Source organism: Anser anser (assembly GCF_964211835.1).
Source record: "Anser anser genome assembly, chromosome: 3".
NCBI lineage: Eukaryota > Metazoa > Chordata > Aves > Anseriformes > Anatidae > Anser > Anser anser.
This window is the reverse complement of record NC_139722.1, coordinates 118,633,641-118,653,068: the sequence shown is the minus strand read 5'-3', so window position 1 is coordinate 118,653,068 and position 19,428 is coordinate 118,633,641. Positions and strand designations below refer to the sequence as shown.

General features: G+C 41.4%; 1 long non-coding RNA gene across 2 annotated transcripts in view; it reads left to right on the top strand.

The window, feature by feature from the left end:
* The window catches only part of LOC310896552, a 69,068-nt gene continuing 49,640 nt past the window's right edge, over nucleotides 1–19,428 (top strand). For both annotated transcript variants that reach the window (XR_014581597.1, XR_014581598.1), the window contains exons 1-4: nucleotides 1–1,417; nucleotides 2,182–2,283; nucleotides 4,230–4,325; nucleotides 12,892–13,033. This is a non-coding gene — a long non-coding RNA (uncharacterized lncRNA). The remainder of the gene's footprint in view (nucleotides 1,418–2,181; nucleotides 2,284–4,229; nucleotides 4,326–12,891; nucleotides 13,034–19,428) is intronic.

The window sequence follows — 19,428 nt, the reverse complement described above, 5'->3', positions numbered from 1 at the left end:
GTTAGAATTTGTAAAGGAAGCCATATTAATCAACTGCAATAAATCTATGCTTACTCAGTTCTCTACTTTAAGTATTGATGAAAAACGCAAGGATTTTTCAGTTTGGGATTTTTGGGGTGGAAGAAAGAATTCAACCATAAAGAGGAAAAAAAAAAAAGAGTCCAATTCATGAATTCTTCTTGTTGATTTTTTAGTTTAGCAGTTGACTGTCCTTTCTTTTCAGTCCCATCAAGTGTTATTAACAACACCAAGTACCCTAATACCTCAATGCTTGTGATTGGCTTATAAAAGTGGAAGTAAATTCCCCATCAATATATTTAAGTGGAAAATAAGGCAAATTTTTTTAGTAGCCATATGGTGGGCACAGTGAAGACTGAAGACCCTTTGTTTTGTGGTTTGTTTTTTTTCTTTGTTTAAGTTTGTATCATGGATTATATGACAGTGCATGCAATAGAAGGTCCCTTCCAGTCCTATGTAAACATTTCCTATATCTTCCTAGATTTTCCTGTAAGTTTTCTAGGAAGTGACTTAACTAGTAACATTACTTTATGTATCCCTCCCATTGACATACCTCCCTGTTCTTTCTTTTCCAGGACTTAGATTGTCTTCTCTTTCTCAAAACTTCTGAGAAACTGTAGTATGATATCATCGGTCTTACTAAAGTACAGGCAACCTTCATGTCATCTGCATCTTTATATATATTTATACAATGCAAGTCCACATTCATGCAGAGTACCTAGGGGCTTTCTATACTGCACTAGTGTCAGAGATCCCTTGAAAGTGACATTGTGTGATCGGATTGTGATTCTGCATAGAAGAGCAAACAAAAATCAAATTGGCAGATTGTCTGAAGAGCTTTGATACTTCAATTCTGCTGCTTGACATATTTCTCGTCCGGTACTTCTGCAAAAAGTCAGTGACATCAAATGAACTCAGTTGTCTTTCCTCCCCACCCTGGGCAGATGTGTAAGCCCACTGGGAGTCAGCCAAATGTGTTTTGTATGACAGCAAGCGTGCTTTGCTCACCTCGCCTGACAGTGACAAAACACAAGGACATCTGCTGGCAAAGAGGGACGATGGGAAGGACAGTGCAGGGCACCTGCATGCCAGAGAGGGCCGAGTATGTTAATGCCACCCACTGCTGAACCATCTGCAGGTTATTGCACGATAGTGACTTGACGGACAGTGACTAATTAAAAAGGAGTCCCACCACATCCACTGCGCAGGCTTAAGTGCACCTCCTCCAGCTAGACTGTTATTTATCTCTTCACCTTATTTTCAGCATTTATGTTTAATTCATATACTGGTGGTCACACACTGCAGGAGTCCACAAATGCAGAAGACAGCCGCTGCTTGAGCCTCAAAGGAACTGTCTTTTGGCAATAAACCTGAAGAACAGACATCAAACCACACTTTGGTAGGTACAGAACAGGTTGGTCACTTGAATACTTATGCATGTGCTCACTGTGAGGTGTGTTACTTACCAGGTAGGGACAGCAAGAATGTGGCATTAATGCAACAGCAGCAGCATCATTCCCCAGTTTACAGGTCTCTTTTGAGGGACCTCTTTGACAGTAGTGCAGGATGGACAGCCCCTGGGTCTCCTGAACGCATTGGGCTCGTGTTAGGGAACTGCAGTTACCTGCCTCCTTCTTTTTGCCATGAATAGTTGCCATTTCCTCCTCTTCTTGAATAATTAAGCTACAGATTAGTAATTCAGAGTGATTTGTCTAATGTCTGGTGTTGAACAGGGATTGACTCTCTGCAGCAACACACAATGGTTAATGCTCTTGCTGACCCCAGGGGTAATTCCCCCCCCCCTTTTTTTTTAAACTAGAAGGACTCCAGTGCTGTTCTTTTTCGGCTTCCTCTCTTCTCTATTCTAATGCTGCCCTTAACCCTGTATCTTGAGGTATAGTAACCAACCTGTCCTTGCTGAGGAGTGGGGAGCAATCTCCATCATCGGGCCAGTGATGAAATGACATCCTTCTAACATCACGTGGACAAAGAGCTGCATGAGAAATGAGATGTGGTGTTCTTACTAGCGGTATCGGTTAGTCATGCCATAGGAAGGCCGTGGCTTTCTCCTCAGGCTGCATAACAAGATTTTTATCTCCTGGCCCTTAAGAGCTGACACTGGATGGGTTTGAAGGAGACTGAGAGAGGCTCTTGTTATTGCAGACAGAAGGAGCTGAGACGTAAATGATGGTTCCTACTTCTCTCAAGTGGAGATTCATTGTCAAAGGCACATCCCCAGTCTTTGTCCCTACCATTGCCTCAGAGGTATGTGCTTCCCCTCCCCTGCATTTACAGGGCAAGACCTTTTCCTGTGAGCCAACTTTATCCCTGGTTGAATGGAGGGTGCAAGACAGTGCCTGAAGTAAAAACTCAACATGGCTAGCCTCAGAACATATTCAAAATAGCCAGTAAGAAGTACTGCTTGTGTTTCCCCCTTGTCAGCCTCCACTCCTCCTCACTTTCCTTTCCACCATCTGCTACTACTGCATTCGCCCACCCCAGACAACCCACCACAGCCTTTCCCCCCTTTTCTTCTGCACCAGGAGGGGAAGGGACTCTGCTTGTGGAGCAGTATGTCTGCCCCAGGAGCACAGAGGGATTTGCCGGAGCACAGCCAGGTACGCACCAGCTGCTGCCTCCCTTCTCCAAGCACTGCCAGGAGCGAGGAAGGCACATATCAAGTCACCTAGCCTCAGCTGAAGCTGGGGACAGAGTATGGGGGATGTTAAGCGAGTGAATTTGGGCAAATAAATTACTGGTGCAATTTCACCGGTTTCACCAATTCAGCCAAGGATGACTTCGGTCCAAGGAGACAGTAAGAGTAGAGCACTTGAAGGATTAAGAGCCTGGGAATCAGTCACACACCCTTGTGGTGGTTTTACGCGGGTGGGCGGCCGAGCTCCACCACAACTGCTCTCTCACTCCCCCTCCTCAAAGAGGAACAGGGAGAAAATACGATGAAAAGGGCTCAAGGGTTGAGATAAGGACAGGGAGATCATGCAGTAATTATTGTGATGGGCAAAACAGACTCAGCATAGGGAGACAGTAAGATTTATTGCTAATTACTAACAAGCTAGAGAAGTGAGAAACAAAGGAAAGAAACCAAAAGCACCTTCCCCCCCCATCCACCCTCTTCCACCTCCTCCCCCCGAGCAGCACAGGGGAACGGGGGTTATGGTCAGTCTATAACGCTGCTTCTCAGCTGCTCCTTCTCGGTCACTCTGGTCCCCTGTGCTGTGGGGTCCCTCCCACGGGATGCAGTCCTTGCCAAACTGATGTGGTATGGGCTGCCCACAGGCAGCAGCTCTTCAAGAACTGCTCCAGATATGGGTCCGTACCACAGGGTCCATCCCTCAGGAGTGAACTGCTCCAGCCTGGGTCCCCCACGGGCAGCAGCTCCTGCCAGGTCACCTGCTCCTGCGTGGTCTCCTCTCCACGGGCTACAGGTTTGGCCTGGAATCTTCTCCGGCAGGGGTCTTCCACAGGCCGCAGCCTTCATCAGTGCAGGTCCACCTGCTCCATCGTGGTCTCCTCCACGGGCTGCAGCGTGGAACCCCGCTCCCCCGTGGTACTCCATGGGCTGCAGGGGGACAACCTGCTTCACCATGGTCCTCACCACAGGCCGCAGGGGACTTCCACTCTGGCACCTGGAGCACCTCTCCCCCTCCTTCTTCGCTGACCTTGGTGCCTGCAAGGCTGTTTCTCACTCCTCTCACTCTCCCAGCTGCTGTGTGGTGCAGCATTTTATTTCCCTTTCTTAAATATGCTCTCAGAGACACAAAACAACATAGCTTATTGGCTCAGCTCTGATCAGCAGCAGGGCCCTTACCTAACATGGGGCAGCTTCTAGATTCTTCTCACAGAAGCCACCCCTATGGCCCCCTGCTACCAAAACCTTGCCACCTAAAACCACTACAACCCTACACTGACAGCACCACACATACACCATGACACTAGTTCAACAATTGCTCATCTTCAGTTCTCTAACTCAATAGCATCACTCGTCAGACTAAAACCTTAATGAGTGTTTGCCAAGTTCTTGTAATCACACCAAATTTCATAATTCAAACATGTTTTGAAGCTCCAGAGAAAAAATGTACATCAGTGAGAACCAGCCATCTGGAAAGCTTTGGAGTCTTTTTTTTGCTCATTTGTTTGTTTGCAATTCATCTACTACAGTACTGTAAGTGTAATTTTTTTTTTTTAAATAGGTTACAAGATAAGTTTTGACTACCAGATGAAAGCACAACTCTTGCAGGGATAATGCACTACTACAAAATGCAAGTGATTTCCAAATGATGAATGAGGTTTGTGATTATGCCAAGGTATCATCCATACTGTTACGACCTGCTACTTCCTGACACTGTTTGTGCAATGGTTGACAGTAATGTCATTTTTCTCCTGCCTCCTCCCAAGTTGTAAGCAAGGAGTAGGGTCCTGAACTTAAGGTAGAAAGGAAGAGACAGAAACAACCTCACTACGTGTGAGGTATTAAAAAATTATTGGTCAAAACACCAAAAAAGATAAAGTGATTGGCTGAGGGGAGTATTTTATGATGTCCTTTTTACATCAGGTTTCAGTCTTCTCTGAAGAACTAAGAAGGGTGGAAATGTACATTTCAAAATGAAAACTAGGAGTCGGTGTGTCAGCTGTGAATACAGGGAAAGTATCAGTTGTTCCCAGAGAGTTAGATGGGGAACACTGCTAAATTTGGGAGGCATTGGTAATGGATTACAGAGGTTGTAGATCCCATGGAAGGGTTGTAATACTAAAGATATTTGGCCCATATTGTTTTGTGGCTCATGGGCATAAGTGCTTATAGGGCTACAGGGGGATGAGGCAGCTGGAAGCTGAAAAAACATCTGAGAGATGGAGCTCCACCACAAGCTGCCATGGTGAACTGGCTCACGTACCAGGCACCCATGAGACAAAGGGGATTACAGTCATGAAGACAGTATTTTAGCTAATGAGATTGCAAGACACTGCTAGTGTAGGCAAAGAAAAGCTTAAAATACTAAATAATCCTTGTGTTCCTAAAAAAAAATAAATCAATCAACTAAAGTTTTTTTCTACTGTGATGCAGCTACATAGCAAGTCCATAGTGTAAAACATTGATACTGCTTCCAGTGAGGTCCAATATAGCATAATAGTCACATATAATACAACTGCATAATATAGTTGAATAATATAATAACTAACATAGTTGAAGTTATTCCACATACAGGTGACAGCTGTAAAAACATCATTCCTAGGTTGTCCATTAGTGGCCAGAAAATGTTGCTATTTAGTATCTCTTGTGAGGTCAGTGCTTCTGAATACACTGTGTAAATCTAGGTTTTGACTAAGCAAACCTATGTTATTTTAAATTATAAATACAAAATGCCTTCTAAAAAAAATCCTTTAAAAAAAATCCTTTAAAACATACCATGATCCCAGCCTGGGTTCATTATATATTTCATATTACAGTATGTGACAGCTCTGCCTTTGTACAAAATTAAAACTGCTTTAAATAAGTGATTAGGTTATTCCTTCCATGTTCACACCTTTGTTTTTAATTATTTATCCTTGCTGACATAAGTTTATGTATCATATTATTCATTTCTTGATACAAGTCTATAGGTGTTGTATAATTCCATTTAAAGAAAACAGGATGAAGAATATGTTTGTAGAATGTGATTTGATTTCAAAAAAACCTCCCCCATTTTTCAGTGTCAGCCCTGCCAACATCAGGCATGGTGGACAAAGCCCAAAGTTAGAGATTAGAGTACAGAGCTGAAAGGTAGATTGCTTCTCAGCTGCCAATTGTTAAATAAAATCACATGACATCATACAGATATTCATGGAAAAGCAATAGCATTTTTTATAATTAAAAGACAACTTGGAGGTTCTTTTGGGGATATCTTAGTATTACCTTAACCAGAAGAACAAGTTTTTGTTTGTTTTTTTTTTGTATCTGATACTTCACAAATGATCCTCCCCATCATTTAAAGAAAGAAAAAGGCAAAGTGAACTGAAGATAGGCTCCTTATTCAGTTCAACTGTCCCAGCACTGAGTGCTGCCCACAAGGGCAGGGAAAAGCTCTATATACCAAGGGCCCTTGCATACAGTAGTGGGGAGGGGAAGACATCTTCCACCTTTCTGCCCCATCAGGTTTCCCACAAAATGAGAGAGAATGGAGAAAAAGAATTAGCACACCTATTCCATGCAATAGCTAGACAATCTACAGTGATCCAACACCTCATAGTTAGATGTGGCAAAAGCCACCTAGAGTCAGACTACAGTTCTTGATTACCATTCCAGCCATCTAGCCTGCCCTCCCCCTCCCCCCAGCAGAGACCTGGGCAAGTTTGAAGACCATGCTTAGCACTGCAATATCCTAATCCTAGCCTATAACTAGGGTGGTCTCTTACCCCTGATGGCCATATGCCATTATTTCTAGCCAATACAGGTTTGGGGTTGTTTTTGTTGTTGCTCTTGTTTTTATTTTATTTTGTTGTTGTTATTTTTATTTGCCTGTTTTGAGTGGCCAATTGAAGGGTGACTAACTGAGAAAACAGAGTCAGGAGAATTGAACACAAATCTGAGAAGGAAGGGAGAGGGAGACTACCAGCAAAGACAGCTTCTGGAGAAAGGAAAGCAATCCAAGAAGAGGAATGAAAGGATGCAGAAGAAAACAATGACAGAAAAGATAACATGGTAGAAGATAAGAGTGAAAGCGTGTAACACCATCCCACCCCCAAACTCGGGTAAAAACTGTAGGTGTTAAGTAAATTTTTAATTGAGAGCATAAATGATTTACATGCTCACAGCAGTGCATCCCTCCTTCCTCTACCATTAGTGAGGTTCTTTCAGCAAGTATCAAAACTTGATTTCCAACATCATTGCAGTAAATAAAGACTAGTCTTTATTCTTTCTATTCCTTCTGATAGTATATTGTTTTCTAACCCATCAAGCAAAGATCAAATTGAGAATTTTTTCTTCAAAAAATGTATATTAGTTGAACATGTCAACCTATGGTCACTAGTGGGGTCCCTTAAGGCTCCATTTTAGGGCCAGTCCTCTTCAATGTTTTTATAAATGATTTGCATGTAGGACTAGAAGGTGTTTTGAGCAAATTTGCTGATGACACCAAACTTGGAGGAGTTGTGGACTCGGATGAGGGTGGAAAGGCCTTGCAGAGAGATCTGGACAGATTGGAGAGCTGGGCGATCACCAACCACATGAAGTTTAACAAAAGCAAGTGCCGGGTCATGCACCTGGGATGGGGCAACCCTGGCTATATGTACAGACTGGGCGACGAGACGCTGGAGAGCAGCCCCGCAGTGAGGGATCTGGGGGTTGTGGTTGACAGCAAGTTGAATATGAGCCAGCAGCGTGCCCTGGCAGCCAGGAGGCCCAACCGTATCCTAGGATGCATCAAGCACGGCATTGCTACTTGGTCGAGGGAAGTGATTGTCCCACTCTACTCTGCGCTGGTGCAGCCTCACCTCGAGTACTGTGTGCAGTTCTGGGCACCACAATACAAAAAGGATGTTAACCTGTTGGAGAGTATCCAGTGGAGGGTGATGAAGATGGTGAAGGGCCTAGAGGGGAAGACATATGAGGAGTGGCTGAGGTCACTTGGCCTGTTCAGCCTGGAGAAGAGGAGGCGGGGGGGGGCCTCATCTCAGTCTACAACTTCCTCGCGAGGGGGAGTGGAGAAGCAGGTGACCTATTCTCCGTTATCACCAGTGACAGGACCCACGGGAATGGTGTTAAGCTGAGGCAGGGGAAATTTAGGCTAGACGTCAGGAAGAGGTTCTTCACCGAGAGGGTGGTTGCACACTGGAACAGGCTCCCCAGTGAAGTAGTCACTGCACCAAGCCTGTCTGAATTTAAGAAGAGATTGGACTGTACACTTAGTCACATGGTCTAAACTTTTGGGCAGACCTGTGCGGTACCAGGAGTTGGACTTGATGATCCTTATGGGTCCCTTCCAACTCGGGATATTCTATGATTCTAATCAAATAGTTGTTTATACTCTTCGGAGGAAAATGCAACTGTTAACATTTGGATAGTTCTACAACTAACGTTTGTATGATCTTACCTCTTAATGTGAACATATTTGAATGCTTTTGGGTGCGGCATGATAAAGAGCTGGTTACTAAACTTAGCAGCACTTCATGTAGATTAGACGTTATAATTGATGCTTACAGAACAGGACCCAGATAAATTAATTTTATGTTGCTCCAATTTCACTGGTTTAAATTTAAGTTACATGAAGGGCCTTTACCATGGGGAAAAGTGTGCATGTATTCATGGACAATTGAAACTGTCTTTGTTCTCTGAAAGTGGGTGGGTGTGTTATTACTGCCCAGGGTGAGCTCTCCCTAGCTCAGTGCCCTGTGATCTCACTATCAGACTTCAGCGTCTTTCAGTTTTCTTGGACTTACGCATTTTCCCCTGCACTCTGCTTCACTTCTTGTACACCAACAGCATATTACAGACTTGAACAATTCCTCTGCCCCACACAAAACAAGAACAATACTGCTCACATTGATTTTTCAGTCCTGTAACCATCCTTTTTCATAGCATTAAGGCCTTGGACATACTATGGGTTTTCAATTTGCATCTTCAGGAGCTTTAGCAGGGAAGGCATTTAGACAGACTGGCTTTGCAGAGCAGCTCCCAGAGCAATAATCCTTTAGCTGGCATAGACAAAGGAACAGCTAGAAATCCCCAGTGTGCATTCCTCTGCCTCCATTTCCTCTCTTTTCCTGCTCCTCTTGCATCATTCAACTCTTCCAAGGGGTCCAAAGTCCCCATTTCTCATGCACCTTCTGTTCTAAGTCAGACTCCTGTACTTTTTCCTCTTCCTGAATGCACTCTCTGGTCAGTAAAGTTACTTCACTGAAAAGTACACTCTTCCGTTCCTATTTCCTTTCTGAACCTTCTACCACAAGCTTCTCCACGTACCTGAAATTTTTCTTGCCCTCTGCACCTACTCCTGACACACACAAACTTTCTATCCTGCCTCTCTTACTCAGCCTCCAGAATTGTTACAGATCTGCTAGTCTAGTCATTAGCAGTTTTCCACTCAAAGATCTGGCTCCATGCATGAAATTGGGAAGAGCAGGGCTTTCCCTAGAACAGAAATACTTTTGTTTCTTTCTCCAGAACCTGCTCATGTGCCAAGAGCCTTTAATGATCAGCCTGGATAAATCTGTTGGCACCACGCTGTGCCTTCAGCAAAAAAGACTGCCAGCGACATAAGGTACTGATAACTCATACTAGTCAGAGTGGAATTTATATATTGGGATAGATAACCCAAATCATCCCAATATTATATTATACTCGGGAGACAATTTACTGTAGAGGTGGCAGGCATGAGGCCAAGCAGTGAGATTTACACCTCCGGAGCCAGGAACCTAATTCAGCCGCAGCTGATCAATGAAAGCCTGAAGTAAATGGAGCAGCTCCAAGATTGTACTGAGGTACGAAGCATTAGCCTGAGTGTAGACTGAAACCCTGGGCTGCGTCTTCCCAACCAGTATCTTTCCCAAGAGAAGGCTTGAGGCTTTGAGTTGTTCCAGATGCAATGCTCTAAAATACTCCTGCTGCAAGAGGTGAGAAGCCTCATCCTTCTCTTTCACATTTCCAGGTGGGTAATTTAGATGGCTCAACCTACTGGCTTCTGTGAACCATTTTCTCAGACGTTTTTCTCCAAGCACCGTAGAAGACACCTAGGTGGCTGTGTGAGGGCTGTGGTGGAAGGGTACCCAGAGCTAATTGCAGCATGCACTGTACTAGGGACCTTTTGTAAATCCAGATCTAGCTACTGAAGTTGTTTCAGCACTTTTAAAAAAGTCTCACATTCACTGAAGAAGCCTTATTCTACAATTAAGATTTTTTTTTTTTAAACTTTCCCATATTGTGCAACAGCCCTTATCACAGTTTGAGTTCTCTATGTTGATAAAGAAAAAGGAACCCCACAAATCTAGAGTTCAACTGAAACAAAAATAACCCTAATTCATGACAATCAATGAACACTGTCAGGGCTTGTATGGGATCCTGTTTTAGCAACTCTTAATTAAAGAGTTGGCACATTCCAAATACTCGTCTAAAATTGTACTTCATAGAAGTCATAAAAGAGGGAACTTCAATCGGTGTTTGAAGAAAGAATAGATTTTTGTGTGTGTGTGTGTGTGTGTGTGTGTATGGAATCTCTAGTTAAATATTGGCAGAAAAGGGATGTAACAACAGTAACAGGCAGGGGAAACAACCTGTAGTCAGGCCTCATTAACACTGATTGTATAAAAATGATTTTGTTTCACTTTTCAGAGGTTTGCCCATTTTTTTTCCAGAAGTTAATATGAAACTCCATAGTACAGTTTTCATAGCCTAGTTTAAGCCTTGGAAGATGATACTTTTTTTTTTTTCCAACTTAAGAAAAAAAAATCCGATCAAATTCTCTTTGTGAGCCTTCCCTTCTGTTTTTGTCGTATCTGGGTAACTATAAATTGAAGAAAACAGTATTGCTCATCTGTCTAATCATTTGGCCTACATTTTGATTCTGTTTCTATGCAGCAATTCAGGTGTTATGGTTAGTGAGACATGGAGAGAGAAGCAAAAAATATTCTCACCTAATGAATAAAGGGGCAATAATATCCCAGGAGCTTCATTATTCATGAAGACATCAACATAGCTTAAACTGCTCTAAATTCTCAGGGCTTGTCTACACATGGTGGTTTTAATTCAGTTCAGTTAAACCAATGCAGACTTAAGTTGTTGGTGCTGACTAAACTTAAACAAGAGTAATATGGTAACAAAAGTATTGTCCAAGGATATTGTCAAAGTGATAGTGAACTGTATCTAAACACAAAGATATGTTTAGATAGGATATAATATGCATCCTTTGGGACTTAACTCTCATACTGATGCAAGTCAGGTAGAGGTACCCCAAAAGACAATTTCTCCTAACTGCCTGTTTCTAAACATACCCTCAAACTCTGCTGGACACTGGGCATGGTAGAGCAATAGCCTAATCACTGCTGCAAACCCTGCATGTTTTTATTCTTGTCTTTAGGGATGGCATTTCAAGATACCAGAAATCAAGTAAGTGTGCAAATGCAGACCTCCTAGACATACAGCATTGCTATGCATAGGCAGGCACTGGCATTACAAGAGTGGTCCAGTTAGCATTTAATGCACCTAAAGATAACTTGAGCACAGAATGCAGTTCTCAGAAGTCACATGCACTGTGTCAGGCCCAGACAGACAACAGACTGCAGAGCAGGGTGAACCAGGTTGTGCCCTGACCTTGTGGGTCACAGATCTCCCAATTTAGGGACCCTCCTGATGAGAATGTACCTTTGCTCTTCCCCTGGGCTTTATCATCAGTGTAAGGAATCACCAAAAAATTTAAAACCCTAAGCACAAGCATCAATATATTCAGTGTATTAATGCCAAATTTATCCTAAAAGTCTAAACTCAGGAACATTTTTCTGCCTTATACATATTTCTAGCTCAAAGTGCACCTTTTCTCCTGTTCTCAAACCTTTTCCTATTTATACCCTCCTTCAACAGCTGTGCCTTATTCCCCATTCAACATCCATTTTCCCTTAAGAGGGATAATTAATTTAGAACTCCAGGCAATAAGACTTAGGTGAGAAACCAGCTTTCCTGGTGTTGCCTTTCTTTTCTTACCCATTAAACGGTGCAATTCTGTCTGACATTTGCATGGGAACAAGGGAATACATCTAAAATCAAAACCAAAAGCGAAAAATAAATTCTTTTATTGCTATACTAGCATAACAAAACAAAGGAGGAACTCCAGAAGTCATTCTTCTACTACTACAGTATTACTTCATCACAGGTTCTTAGTATCTAAAAAGCAAAGAACTGACAAAATGTAGCTTGATGTGACATTCACCTAAGCAATCACATGCTTGCCCAAATCAATAGTTTTGGGAAGTATTTTCTGGAACCTCAGATACAAGAGTAGTACTTCGGAGATTTCCACATGAAAACAGACCAGTCTGTTGGAGTTTATTTAATCTTTTGTACATGCTCCATACATTGTAGTCCTGAAGGCTTCTAGCAGTCAGGTGCTTCAGTTACCTGGTCAATCTCAGTCCATTCTTACCTGAGATGACCTCACAAAAAAAGCAAAAATTGGTCCCCAGACTAGGGGAACTGTCACCTCAGCTTTTTTGGCTGAACTGGTCTTAGGATATTTCTGCCTCTTACAAAGAAACTCATCCTGGATAAGAAAACACGAACCGGAGAAAGATTCAGTGTCATCCTACTCTGAGTACAGTTTAAAATCTTTAGTCAGTCAAGGACCTATTATCTGAGATACCTCCTTCACTGTTTTGGGTTACTTTAGCACTCACAGCAAGCTTGCCCTGATCTCAAGGAAGCTGCAAATATGGGCAGGTATAGCAATAGGGCACAAGTGTCCCAAGAACACGTGATCGTATAACCAGGGACATATTGATAACAATGGTTATTCAGTGAGGTTTGTACTGATGTCCGATCAAGCTAAGACTGAACTCAAAGACTGTTTTGATTTCAGTGCATAGAAAAGACTTCTCTTGGTGATGCAAGTATGACAACTAGTTTATTCCACACACATACAATGAGTGACTTCTGCTAGCCTACTGCTTGCATGATTTCCCTTTAGAACTAAAACCCCAGTCATGATTGTGAGAAATATTACCATTCCCACCCCCACCAATAATGTCACAGTACATGAAGTATTGAAGCAAAAGAGAAACCATTCACTCATGCAGTGCTGTATTTCTGAGTCTACTTTGACTCTTTACATAAAATCCATGTGGTTCTACCTTTCTAACACAGTATGTGCTCACTGTCTGCACTGTATTTTTCAGACACTACAAGAGTCGCCTTATGGAAGTGGATTTGTGGACAAGAGCAAGAGGGGAACCTACATTTGCAGTAAATAAAAGCATCATTCACAGATCATCTCAAGTCCTACCAGTGACCTTTTGGAAATACACACTGCCTAGACAGGTAAGGGAATTACAATGGTGATTATTTTTTAATTTGGTGTTACTTTTTGCTCTGAAGTATACTGTGTACAAAGGAAGAGGAGCTTGCAAACTGTATTTAAAAAGAAGTGGGTTTGTCGGAGATGACAATAGTTAGGGGGAGATTTAAATGAAATAATAGGTGTTTTTTTCATCTTTAATGTCTGTAATTAGTTAATGCACTGTGAAAAAGAGCACATCATTACTCTTTTCTCCACAAAAAAAAAGACACAGCACTGCAAACCCAGTATTTTGTTTGCTCATCTTTATGAGCCTGATTCCTATTTAGTATATGTTTAGCGACAATACATTCAATTGAATGATTTACAGCATACATGACAACTTTTCAGAGGAGGTTTTTAATCAATGTCAGGCAGCTTCCTGTTTTTCAACATGTAAACACAAAACAGGAATCACCACTAACATTATTAGTGTTGGCTCATCTTCCTGCTGTTTGGATGGGAAAGCCCCATTTTTATTTTTTTTGGCAGTGAATTAATATTGTTACTTTTAGAACTTCTTCATTGTAAATGCTGAATTAAATTTATTATCGTAAAAGAAAAGCCCTGTATTGTACAGACACTGCTCAAGTTGCAAAGCCAGACACTCCTGGAAAATGTTAGAATTATGTTTACATCATATTAATTTTGCATGTTATTACTTTTGTATTCTTAAGTACAGACAGCAACCTTACTGGTAATAGCAAGTCTGCTTACGACAGCTCCAGTTATGCCATGTTTACTCACAAGTATCCTGAGAGCAGGAATCCATCCCCATTCAAAGCATTTCACTTGGTTTGCAATACTTTCACTGGCAGTTAAACATGCGTAAGTAAGGGTTGTTTTAAGCACCGATGTTTAGCTGCACACAACTGCACCGCATTCTGGTATTCATACCAATAGCTTAACTGAGGATAATTTTAAGTTGAGCAAAGTCTAGTCCTTCACATTATGGTATATACAGCTAGCAGCTGCTAGCAGCTAACCCTGCCTTGTATGAAATACTTCAGTTAAAGTAAAAACTAGCTCCAAGCTAGTAAGAATTTTTTCTATCCGTGTTCTTTTCATATTGCAGCTTACCCTTTCACTTTGTTCAGGGAAGGATAGTTAGACTAAAAAGCACTTTGAAATAACAAAACATCACTAAACATTTAGTTTCCCCTTCCACATGATCATGGATTTTTTTTCCAGCCTTCTCTTCAAGCCTAATTGTTTCCTGTTATCCACACAATTTTATGTAGGTACACACCCTACATAAGGTGCCAAGCTGCACAGTATGCTGTTAGATTCAGTAAGAGATTTAAATTTAGCAATTTTCTGATTGGAAATAATACCATTATTCATATGCCCTTGTGCTAACTCCCAGGCTGCTGCCTGGTTCTCTTGATAATAATACATTCCTGATGCACATTATCTCAGAGGTCAGTGCAGAAGGAAAGGTGTTACACAACTCTCAAGAACAAATCCTCCAAGGAGATCTCAGATAGGCACAAAAATGTTATATCCTAATCTTGGCACAATGTCTGCTGGTCTCTTACTCACTTGAAATATATACTGTTTCTAGGTGTTACTTATGTATGTGTCACTCATACGTATATTTCTTTAACATGCTTAGTATATCCATTATACAGGATATCTGTTAACAAGAATGGTAAAGAACAGTGGACTAATGGGCTAAACTAGGGAAAAATCTGAGTTTATTCCTATTTTTGAAGTTACACGGATGATTTTTACTAACTTCCATTTCTTTGTAAATAACATACAAAGGCAAATATCTAAAGATAGTGATAAAAATCCGGAAGCACCTGAGCAATGGCCATTTTCTATAGGTGCCCACATTCAGAATTTTGCTGACCCTATAGACCCAAGTTTTAAATTTGTGTTTCTTGGTGACTTGATTGCTACACCTGAGGATTACGTGTAGTGTCTTTCTATCAGAGAGGGTGTTGTGAAAACGCAAAGGCTAACACTATATCAGCATGAGAGTCTATACAGGAGTGCAGAGTCAGCTGGAGATGCTTCAAAGAGCCTGGGTACCAAAAAACACATTAGCCTTTCCTGAGCTCCCTGCTGTGGCCAAACACCTCCCAGTCAAACTTGTTCACGGCTCTCTGTTTTGCAGTCCAGTCACTTGTATGACTGCAATGCAGGCATAAGTCAAGGCTGGCGTAGCCCTATGGAAATAGAAAAGCTGTGCAGCTGCAAACAGCTGGTATGACCTGGGACAATGAGCTGATGAAAGTTAATAGGGACAGGAGCACCTGTATGCTTCTCCCTTCCCCACCCTTAGATCTACAACTGAGCATCTTAATGTAGTGAGTTGCGCGCAACCATGCATGAAAGCTGCCAAGAAATGGAGATTAAAATATTTTATTTGCCTGAGGTGAAAGGACTTATTGACACAAGGCAGGAACTAAGATCTTGTTTACCAGGTAAGTGTGGGGGCTAGAAATCAATACACAAAAAATTGCTGTGACCAGAAATTAAATTCACTTAGTGAACAAAATTCATGAAACCAAGCTATGCCTCACACCACACCTTTGCATGATTAACGCTTCTTTTGTCTTCTCCCAGAATGGCCCCTTTAGAACCAAACATTTCCACAGGACACTAAAATATTGTCAGTCCTTTCTAGTGAAGCAGTAATAAAGGCTTTAAGTCTTAATGAAAGTGTTGAAAAATTAGTAGAAAATTTAAAAAACACACATGCAGAAATTCACTTGTGCATCACTTTTAGTGATTGCTGGTAAAGCAGGTTTGATGGGAGCACTAATTTTTTTTCGTTTCCTTCCTTATTCTTTTTTCCATAAATATAAATTGTCCGACACTTACCCTCGTCATAGTCGTATTAAATAGGTAAAAAGATTTTCTTACCATGATAGGAGTTATTCTGCAAAAGAGAAAGATGGAGAGGCTTTATGAAACAGAGGTAGCAGAAAATAGCAGGAGTGTGTGAAATTGCAGAACAAGGGGGGGAGACAGGAGCTGCTGACTAGCTTGCTAATAGAGCCAAGGAGCTCTGGAGAAGAGATGAGAGTGGGAGAGCTGAAAATAAACCCAGTGCATCTCATACTGATATGCCATTCTCCAGATAAAGGACAGAAAGCCCAAAGGCCCTGCTCATACAGATTGGCATTGCTCTTCTAGCTCTAATGACAACTGTGCCTAGTTTGGGCAAGCAAAAGAAAATAAGTCCGATAAAAATAACAAAAGGAAAAGATCTGTATCCCTTATAGTATTATTTCAAACTGATCATCTTGTGATGGCACACAAAAGTTGACAGAAGAGCTACCAGTTTGTGGCACAAACATTTGACATGTTTGCTGTAGGCAGGCTTTTGCAAAGCACATTTTGGGGCTCATACTTTCTTTCCTCCTTCTCTCACTTTTCTGGGACCTTAGGTGCAGCTGTAGTACTTTAGAGATTCTTTTCTATGTCAAAGCAGAAACACATTCTCCAGCTAGTGCTGATCCCAGTAAGAATGGTAGTACATATACTTGCAGGTAGTGGAGAAAGAGCTTCAGTCTACATAGAATACTGTATCTGTATGTATTTCTGGCAATCAGCAGAAAGCATGCTTTACGAATTCTCTGCTTTCTCATAAGTCCTCACCTACAAGCTCAGATCACATCTCAACACACTAACCATGCAGTTGTGTGCAGGCTTGTCTACTCCTCAGGCAGAGTTACGTAAGAGTTTAATTGCCAGCAGATTAAAATTCAATTTAACGTGTATTTGCCCATGCAGTGCTGAATTCACAGCAGAGAGGAATGGTGATCTCCTTAGCGCTCTTTCCTGTGCTGTCCTGCCAATCCAGGAACCAGTAAAAATTATTGTGTGCTGCACCAAAAGGAATGGGTTTAGGAAGAAGTCGTCCTCCTCCTCTGACAAGGGAAGCATGCTATTGCTATTAAAAAAAAAATATAGGAACTATATAGGTTTTGACTTTCGAAGGTGCAGAGATCCAGAGTATACAACTGTGGTTGACTTTCAATATAACTGGTTTAAAAAAATCCACCACACACTATTTGTACAAGTCTTTCTTTCAAATAATTAAAAGAAGGACTAACAAGAATTTGCATTTTAAGCTTGAATATGAGTCATTCCTGGACACATCCTACACATTTAGTAAACAAAATCCCATTTTGTTACCTTTGTCTTTGCCTTTCTGATTGTAGCAACTGCAGATCTTTCCTAGGAAACGTACACAATTTGACCAGTGGTGAAGTAAAAACTTCTTGGAAATAACAAAGATGTTTTCATAAAAAAAAAAAAGAAAAAAAATCTATTGATTAAAGTTACCACTGAAAAAAAGCTACGGTAGAAAGCATACAGATAGTTTGAGTAGCTATCAGAGTCAGACAGACTAGAAAATAAGAGGCTATGCTCTATTCAAGCTCTAACCCCATGCTTCAACTGCTTCCACAGTCTCAGCACAGCTGGAGATTTTTGCTAAATTTATCAGCAGCAAAGCAGTGAACAACCAGGAAATATGAAAATGGCATAATTAGACTTCAGACTTAGCATCCCAGCAATGGGAGCAGAGCAGCTCCCCACCCCTTTGAAACCAGAGGCAAATCTCAAGTGTTGCAAACCAGACCAAAAAAAGATGTCACTACATGGTTGCATTTCTATTTGGAAGAGTTAAAAAGGCAGAACCGTATTTAGTCGTACATTTGAAGGAGATAGAGCTCAAGGCAGCTGCAAATTTAATTTTAAGCAAATCAGTGTTATAGACACTCAGGAAAACAAACCAGAAATATCACACTTTCTAGTGATTTAAAAAATATATATTGGTGAAAACTTTTGTGACACTTCCAGTGAAATGGTGCCTCTGTGGTACTGAGGTTATGGCACATTTTCTGAAGGATGAATTAACCTATTGGGTAAGACTTCACAAGTGCTAAAACTTGCTGACTTTCTAGATTAGCTAGGCATGTCTTCCTGTTTTGACAAAGAAAAAAGCAGTCAATTTGGAAAGCTTTACCTGTATATCATTTAGTTTCTCTAAAAACCATTAAGCTGATATTTTTGAAGCAGATATTGAGGAAAAATGCTACTCTGATGAATCTATGGCTTTAAAAAAAAAAACACAAAAAAAGCATGTATACCGAGAATCCAAAGTCTCTAATAAAATCAATACCTTGCATTAGTTGCCCTCACCATCTCTGAAAAACCAAGTCTTCATATTATTATAGCATCAGTGCTCATTCTCCTAATTGCACTGTATGGAGCTGATGAACAAAGCAAGCTTGTTCTGCTGAATTTTTTCTCTGTAGATACTGAGTAGTTGTTGTAGTATAAACTGGTAGTTGTGTAGATAAAGTTGAGATATAACTCAGCATTAAGATATAGTAGAAAGAGGAATGAAATAAGAGCTACCATAGAGTAAAGAGTAGAGGATACCTTCTCCTTGCATTAACATTTTTGAACTGAAGGAATGGGCTCAGCTTTAGGTAGCCCAGTGTTTTGTACTCTATTAAAAAAGTATCATTATCAGAGAACATCTAACATAAATCCTTCCTAAGGATTCCCTACAGGAATAAGGTGGTCTAGCTAACAAAAACTTGCCTTATTCAATAAAATACACTCCTTCTTCCATCTAAAATCTAGATAGGGCACCTACTTCTACCATCTTTGTGGGTCAACTGCTACTGCACAAATGTACCTTTATATCCAAAGGATACCTGATCGCCACTCCATGTTGCTACCTACAGGACAATAGTCTCCATTCATGTATCTTGCAGAGTGAACAAACAAGGGCACAAGATGTTGCTAAGTACACAGAAACCCATACAAACTCCCACAGACACACCACTTTCCCCACAGTATTGTCACGTAACCTGTCACATGAAGGAAGTCAAAATAGCAGGATTTGCTGCCTTGGCTCCTCCCTTTGCAGTCTTGCAGGAGAGAAAGGAAAAGTTACAAGTCTCTGAGTAAGGTGTCAGTTCACTGCTGCTGCAAGAAGCAACTGCCCCACTTGCAGGAGACTGCAGTTATTCGGGGGCAGATTCTGCTTTGTTTCCGCATGTGGGCAGGTCAGGGCTCTCCTATTCCTGCAGTCACAAACACCTTTGGGACCAGATCTCCAGACTGGAGGAGATGAGGTTGTTGTCCTGAAAATGCACTGCTTGGAAGATCACATGGAAAAATCATAGGAGGACAGAGTTTTTATAGACTATAGGTTTAGTACTATGTCAGTACAGCTTTACGCCTTCCCCTAATACACTTTTGCTTCTTGTTTATCAGTCCTGCCTCATGAAAACACTGCAACACAGACATGTTCATCTCTCATTCTTTATATGGTGCCCCAAAGAGCAAGAACACCTCTCAACACCTGTCAAATGCCTTTGGTTTGGGACACATTGCATAGCTA